Below are 8904 nucleotides of genomic sequence, written 5' to 3'. Positions count from 1 at the left end.
AGATATGTGCTAATAGCACAACGAGACCTAACACAAGGAACTATAAAGATAGCCAAGGTAATTCACATGAAAATACACGCACAGTGCTCCCGGACTCCGATTGTGAATCCTCATAAAGTAATTTTCCCCACATCATTGCCAAATGACCCCAAATAAATATAACCTACACGATGAATCACTAATAACAGAAGTACTGCAGTGGAACTGCAACGGAATCGGAAGCCAATTTGAAGATCTTTTGTTATTAATCAGCAAATATAATCCAAACATCATTACGCTACAGGAAACCCGAACAAACCCAACACGAAACATACACCTCACTGGGTATGAAATAATACACCGCCACCGACCGTCCGGTCAAGGCGGAGTAGCTATTGCAGTCAAGTCAGGGATCAATTACAAAACAGTGCAACTAAACACAACTCTTGAAGCGGTAGCAGTGGAGGTCAATATACCGCGAAAGATGACTGTATGTAGCATATATCTTTCACCTAGCCAGCAAATCAACAAAAAGGAATTGGAAACTATTTTGGACACACTACCTAAACCATTCATACTATCTGGTGACTTCAATGCCCACCACAATCGATGGGGATCAGGAAAAGATGATGCCAGAGGAAAAATTGTCGAATCTACAGTAAACGATCGAAATCTAACAATCTTGAATGATGAAACCCCTACTTTCATACATTCAGCAAACTATAACAATAACACGAACCCAACTTCGTGCATTGATCTTACCATTTGCTCCACCGAAATAGCCGACAAACTAAATTGGACAACAGCAAACGACCTGCACGGTAGTGATCATTTTCCAATCATCATAGGTACCGAAAAACAAACCAGAAATCGCACAGCTAGATGGAAAATTGAAAATGCTGACTGGAGCACTTATGAAGCTGAAATTGAGAAACTCATTCTTCCAAACACAAACTACTCTATAGAACAAATAACAGAAGCGATACAAACAGCAGCCTCTAAATCTATACCCAAATCTTCTACGAAGGCCCACCCAAAGTCAGTACCCTGGTGGAACTCAACCGTTGCAGACGCGGTTAAGAAGAGGAGAAAAGCCTTAAGGAAGAAGCAAAAATTAAACCAGATGATCCAACATACCAATTAATTCATGACGAATTTATACTGGCCAGAAATGAATGCAAAAAATCATTAAAGATGAAAAACGGAAAACTTGGGAAAGATTTGCCTCGTCGATCAACGAAAACACACCAACTAAAGAGATTTGGAACCGCATCCGATCAATATCCAAGAAAGGCTCACCATCAAGAACATGGGCTATTGCTGCGGACTATAAAGTTCTTTCGAAGCCGCTTGACATCGCAAACCACATAGCTGACCACTTTTACAAAGAATCTTCCGATGAAACATACTCCGCAAAATTCATACAGAAAAACAGAAAGAAGAGAAAATCCAATTCACTTCAAAAGCAACCAGAATTCAAGCCTATGCATACCATACTCGATGAATGAGCTTCTCGTGCAGCTGGATAAACTTACAGGTACTTCACCAGGCCCGGACGAAATACACAACGCAATGTTAAAACAATTGCCATTTTACATCAAAAAGATTTTGCTCGCGGCATTCAACAACGTATGGACCTGTGGTATCTTTCCAGAATCATGGAGAAAATCGATTCTTATACCAATACCAAAGCCAGGAAAATGTCCAAACACAGCAAAGAATCTCAGACCAATATGTCTATCGAGTTGCATACTCAAATTATTTGAGCGAATGGTAAACAAACGTCTGATGGAACATCTAGAATCAATCAAAATATTTGGAAATTCACAATATGGATTTCGAAAAGGACACCAGACAACAGACGTTCTCACTCTCATCGATAACTTCGGAAAAGATTGCATATACAATAAAAATATGCAGAAATCATATTCTTGGACTTATCCAAAGCATATGATAGAACCTGGCGACGTCTAATCCTGCAAAAGCTAGCAAAAGCAGGGATATCCGGTAATATGGCAAGATTCTGCAAACTTTTTAGAACGCAGAGAATTTCAAGTGAGATACGAAGATCAACTATCAGATATCAAAACTCAAATGAACGGCGTTCCACAAGGATCAGTACTGGCCGTAACCTTTTCCTACTCGCCGTTGACAGCCTAAGAGACCTGCTACCAAAGGATACATTCATAAAAATGTACGCAGACGACATAACAATAGCAGTTATCTCTAAATCAGCCAAATGGACTCGCGCAAAAGTCCAAAAATCCTAGACTCCATACAAAACTGGATCGACGCTACTGGTTTTGAAATATCAGCCCCCAAATCAGCTGTGATGCATACGGGAAGAAGAAGGAAAGTAAACAATCAACCCAGCCCAACTCTGAATAACGAAGAAATTCCACTCACTAATCATCAAAAGTTACTAGGTGTTTGTATCGACAAAAATTTCAACTATAATCTTCACATTAAAACGACACGAGACGAGGTCAAAAAACGACTTAATATAATGAGATGTCTCAGCAATACCAGTTTCGGGGCTGATAGAAAATGCCTTCTACATATTCTACAAATGGTTATTTTACCAAAATTATTATACGGAGCTACTATAACAACGCGTGCTAATAAAAACAACGTATGCAAAATGGAACGGCGCCTTCCACTCCAGTCCTATAGACAGTATTCTTTCAGAAAGTGGTCTCCTCCCACTGCATCTCATAACGACTGAAAAAATCATCAACTATACAACAAGACAGCTAGCCAGAGGAATTTTAACTCCAGAGCTTCATATCGTAGAAGAAACAAGAAATATGATGACCAAATACTACATACCATACATTGAAATTGAGAGTGAAAATCCTTCAAACCTGCTAGCCTGGAAAGAACAGCCAAAATTAGTTAACACAGGTATTCCAGACAAACTCCCGCCGAAAGCTAAACAAATTCAATTTAAGGAACTCTGTAACACTGAATATCAACACCACAACCACATATACACAGATGGATCAAAAACAACACAAGGCGTCGGATGCGGAATTCACTCCAACAACATAAACACATCCATATGTCTACCCTCACACCTATCAATTTTCAGCGCGGAAGCATTTGCCATTATAACAGCTTTAGATTACTGCAATATAGGACTGAACGTCATATTCAGCGATTCAAGAAGTGTTATAGAGGCCGTAGCAAATAAGAACACGCATCATCCATGGATAGCTAAAATCACAAATATGTTACAAGAGAAGCATGGAAGCACAACGCTATGCTGGGTACCAGCTCATGTAAATATAACTGGAAATGAGAAAGCGGATCTGCTAGCCAAACAAGGAGCATCTCGAAATACTCCCATCGATATAAAACCCCACTCGAAGATTTCAAACGACTAACAAGTGCACGCATAACAACTGCATGGTGCAATACATGGCACAACAACACCAGTAAACTAAGGCAGATCAAAACATACCTTTTGAATGGCCTTCTTCCTACAATAGCGACAGATTCATCGGTAGAGTAATCACAAGGCTAAGAATTGGGCACACTAAACTCACGCACGGTCACTTAGCAAAGAAAGAAGATCCACCTATGTGTGTTTCTTGCGGCACCAGGATCACAGTTGAACACATTCTGATAGATTGCCGACTCTACGAACAAGAAAGACAAAAACACCAACTTGGATCCTCACTCCACGTTTTACTAGGAGACGACGCCAGAACGTTAGAAAAAACCATCAACTTCTTAAAAGATGCAAAATTGCTGAAATTGCTCTAAGCAAACCTGCCACACCAGCTTTATAGAGAACTCTATACTAACCGCTGTATCCACATCAACGAACCAAAATAAACAACCGTGAATGAAGACCAGATTATCACCATTACCCAAACGCTAGAAGTTTACACCAGCATACCAACGGACCACACTCATTATCATTATAGTTAGGACGCAATTCTGGATCACCATGACGAAGCCAATCGAGAAACAGCCAATGCAGCAAGCAAAGAAAGCAGTGACAATGATAAAATGAATTATTAACTCTGTATTCCTCCTTTCTTTTTTAACGGACCCGAATAATCAATACGGTTAAAAGGTCTATAATAAAGAACCAAACCAAACCAACTTCCGCCTTTAGTTCTATCATGAACATGTATGCTTAATTTGAAAAGATAATATTAGCTGCATTTCCATATCAAGAAGATTCTTTTAAAAATGGTAAACAAAATTTTCATTCAATTTCTGTGCGATTCGATTCATAACACTTTGATTATCAGCCAAATGCCCTACCAAATGCACCAGATACGCTTGCCGTTGCAGCACGATGTTAAAATTGAGTGACAATCTACCAAGTCCCCAATGATTGCTTTGTCTCAACATTTCAGGTCCCCCCAACCAAAACTATTCGATGACGATCATTGAAAAGCAATGGTAACTTGTTCGATGGAAATGCTTGCCAGCGTGCAAGTCTTTGTAATAAGGCAATCAATTAAGCAAATTAAAATGTGAATTAACTTCTCAATTTTCTACAATTTTTATTTAATACTCGCTTATGATTTAATACCGTGCTATACTAAAATGAATGTGTAGCTGCAACTTCCCGACAAATTCAATCAAAAAAAATATTTGGATGTAGATTTTATAGGCCTCTTATCAATGAAAAATGTTGATTTTTGAGTTTCTCGAAGGACAAAATCTGTTGAAACACGTAGAAGATCTGTTCCGATTATAACACAATGTTCTACAAAGTTTTCGAGGATAGGTATGGCTTTCATTTAGTTGTTGTTGCAATGAATTTCGTTCATTCCACTCAAAGTTACGTTTTTTTTGGGGGCACAATCATGCCAAAAACACTAAATCGATTTGAAGCACACCTAAATGTCAACCAATTGAGCTGAAATTTTCACCAGAAGTCTATCTTAGCATAAGAATTGTGAATACCAGTTGACCGGTCGATTTTAAGAAACTTTTTGAAATTTGAACAGATCTAATGTTGAGTGACTTCCCATGTAGCTAACTCAATATGGCATAAAAACTCCACATCTGTTCAACTGTTGATGTTACATCATTACAAGACAAAAACGAAAAATAGTACTAAACATTTTGCGTACGGAATACAAACATTCACTTCTTCTTCTTCTTCTTCTTCTTATTGGTATTACATCCCCATCCCAACACTGGGACAGAGCCGCCTCGCAGCTTAGTGTTCATGAAGCACTTCCACAGTTATTAACTGCGAGGTTTCTAAGCCAGGTTACCATTTTTGCATTCGTATATCATGAGGCTAGCACGATGATACTTTTATACCCAGGGAAGTCGAGACGATTTCCAATCCGAAAATTGCCTAGACCGGCACCGGGAATCGAACCCAGCCACCCTCAGCATGGTCTTGCTTTGTAGCCGCGCGTCTTGCCGCACGACTAAGGAGGGCCCCCAAACATTCACTTATTTTAATAAAATTTTAATCCTAGGAAGTCCATGTAGTTCATCTGATTCATCGCAGTTCTCGTCTCGTCCTTCTGGTCCATGTCGACTGACTTAAAGTCTATGTTTGAAGGTTGCAGCAGATGTGTTGAAGTCATAATCCTAATTGGGTTATGTAATCCATACTTGGTGTTCCTGGCATCAAGTCTTAGAAACTCTCGTTGTAGAAGGACCCGCTCCGGAGCCTATCCAGTATTTTGCGCTCGATAATGGCGGCCGAATGAGTGTCTTTTTGACAATCAAGAGGTAGAAAATATTTACATATTTTAATCAATGTAGGCCTTGATTCATTGCAAAACACTGGCACTCATTTGTTATCAACAAATATATGTCAAATATGTTCCATTGTATTATTCAAGTAATTGGTAATTATCCTATGGATTTTTGGTAATAATTTAATTTATTTTCTAGCACAACTGCAAACTTACAAGCATGTTTCTGCTTTATAAACCTACTTGAGCAGAATCCCGAAACCCCCTGATTTACTGGAGCGAGTCAACGGCGAGGAAGGTGGTTTAGATATGATTCCGTATCGATGGTCATCAAATAATGCCGTAGGATGGAGGGTCGATCGGTAATTCACTGGCGCCGGTTTATATTACTAGCCGCGGGGCTTTGTAAGCGTCGGGGCCTGTAGACCGCAAATGGGAAGAACAAAGGTTCCCTGTGATGGCGTCTATTTGCGATCCCAATGATGGCCGCATCAATGTTAGGAAGGGTTTGTTAAACACGTTCAGCCGGGGCTCGCGACAGCAGGTTTGATAATTTCGGAGTGCATATGATTACGACCCTGGAGGCGGTTCAGATCGTGGACCTCCGGGGACTCCGTTTGATGGACCAACGTAGCTAGATGCACCATTCAGAGACACGTGAATGACTACGGAATGGCAACCTCCGGATACACGGACCACTATGACCGTTCACCTGCACTTCAGCTGCATGGAAAAACTTGAGGCTAGTTTGGCCACAATAGCTCCGATTCGAAACTTCTGAAACTTTTCGGTTGGAAATTTGGGAAAATAAAACTCATTACAGCTCAATTCAATCGTCACCGAAATGTGCTTTTCTTGGTTGAAAATGCCCATTCTACTATTTTGATGCTTCTCGATTCGCAGGTTCACATCAACTGCCACACCAAGCTTTTACCAACACCTTCCCGCCCAAACCAACAATTGCTTTTCACTTCTTGCATCCTTGAACTGGATCAATGGATCTCGTCATCCACTCGGCAGCCAAATAATGTAATCGAACATGGTGCGCCTCGCGCATATATCGACTGAACCATGTATGCGCATCAATATAAAACGATCGTTGGAGTTCGTAAATCAACTTCACAATATGATACCTGTTTGGAATTGTCAAGGACCTAACCAACGTATTCTTTACTTCACCTGTTTCAAAGTTGGCAGTTTAACCAACAATTAGTTGAAACTTCTTAACAATACTCTATTTTGCCGTAATCATGATTTGTTTGTTACCCGCCGTAATCATAAATTATTTGCTACCCGCCTGTAACAGTCTAGTGGTGCCAATTTGATCAAGGTGGATAAGTGGATAAGCATTGGAAATGCAGGGAAATGCTAGAGGTGTCTGTCTAAGTCGTCTAAGTACATGCAAATCAGTGACCATAATGCTCAAAAGTCCCCTTGAAGTATTGCCGAGAGTATTGGTTGATTTCAGTCGAGCGTAATGAATTCATTCCTGGCTATCGTCTCACCCAGGTGTCTGATTGCAGATTTCGTTTCCCTTAAAAGCATTATAATCATGATACATTTGTCGATATTCTGTTTCTTCTACTATTCCTAGAAAATGCAATGAAATCATTACAAAAAAGCATGATGAAAGTATCAAACCCATGTGTAACGCGAAGGAAATATTTGACATTTCGTTTGTTTGTTGATACCGGGTGAGTGCCAATGTTTTTCAATGAGTCAAGGCCTGCATTGATTGAAATAGGTAAATATTTTCTACCTCCTGAATGTCAAAAAGGCACTCACCAGGCCGCCATTATCGAGCGCAAAATACTGGATAGGCTAAAGTGACCAGAACTTTCTTGGGCCAATCCGGGACACCTTAACCTTACGCACTATACATTTTGAAAGCGTAACAAATCGTTTCAAAACGGATTATTCTTCTCTCAACCAAAACATCCAGCATGATGCTAATTACTCGATTTTATAGAAATCGTTTGCCGTTTGAAAAAGGGCCATTTGACCGAAAACTACAGTTGGCCAAACATGACATTTTGTTCGACCAAAATATGGACTCCGGTGCACAAGTCGATACAGTGTACACCGATTTCAAATCTGCATTCGATCGAGTTGATCATGGAATACTGCTTGCCCGGCTTGAGAAACTTGGCATAGGCCAAAATATCATCTGCTGGCTCAAATCATATTTGACGAACCGACAGCTTGTGGTGAAGATAGGAACGGAAACATCCAACATTTTCACTAACCCATCTGGCGTGCCCCAAGGCAGCAACCTTGGCCCGCTTTTATTTCTGCTCTTCATCAACGAACTCCCCACAGTTATTCCAGATGGATGCCGAATATTCTATGCTGATGACTTGAAGCTGTATGATTGTGAAAAAAAAATCCAAGACTGCGAAAATCTGCAGCTACTTCTTGACTTGACTGCCTGTATGAATGTGCTCGAACAACTTTCTGACTTTGAGTGTACAGAAATGCTACATCATTCATTTTCCTTCCACCGTAGACAACAGCCCATCAGCTACGATTATTCAATCACAAATCAGGCTCTCTCTAGTATTTCGCAAGTCCGTGATTTGAGTGTTACACTGGTTACACTTGATTCGGCACTCACATTTCGCATACATTATAACGACATGATCTCTAGAGCCAACCGGCAGCTCGGGTTTATTTTCAAAATAACTAAAGAGTTTCGTGACCCGCTATGCCGCCTTCGATTTCTGTTCTGTGCCTTAGTGAAGCCAATACTGGAATCCAATGCCGTTGTGTGTTGTCCGTATCAAGCTACTTGGATCGTGAGTTATATTGCCTCAAAAGAAATGTAAACTCATTTTTATATATAGAAAGAAGAAGAAGTAGAAGAAAAAAGAAGATATTGCCTGATTTTCTCAAAATTGCACGCGGCGAACCCTTCATGAAAGGTACCGCCGCGCTCTCTGCACCTCGTTTACTTGATTCTTATGGGTGAATAGCATTGCGGTGTATCGTTTGGCGCGGCCGTACCTTTCGACAGTCATTCGCCGCGTGAAGTTTTGTGCAAGTACCCATTCGGGAACATTACAAACGCCGCGCAGTGTATCATATCCAGAAAATCTGACAATAGAAGATATAGAATAGAATATTTTTTTTTTTCCAAGTTCGTTTATTTGGTAGGCTCAGGCGTGTATAACACTTTACGGAGCCACGTTTCTTTGTGATATGTACAATCGACATAATCTTATTATTAAATTAGTAAGAGAGG

The sequence above is a fragment of the Armigeres subalbatus genome, chromosome 1, assembly GCF_024139115.2.
Source record: "Armigeres subalbatus isolate Guangzhou_Male chromosome 1, GZ_Asu_2, whole genome shotgun sequence".
Taxonomy (NCBI): Eukaryota; Metazoa; Arthropoda; class Insecta; order Diptera; family Culicidae; genus Armigeres; species Armigeres subalbatus.
This window is presented reverse-complemented; position numbering follows the sequence as displayed.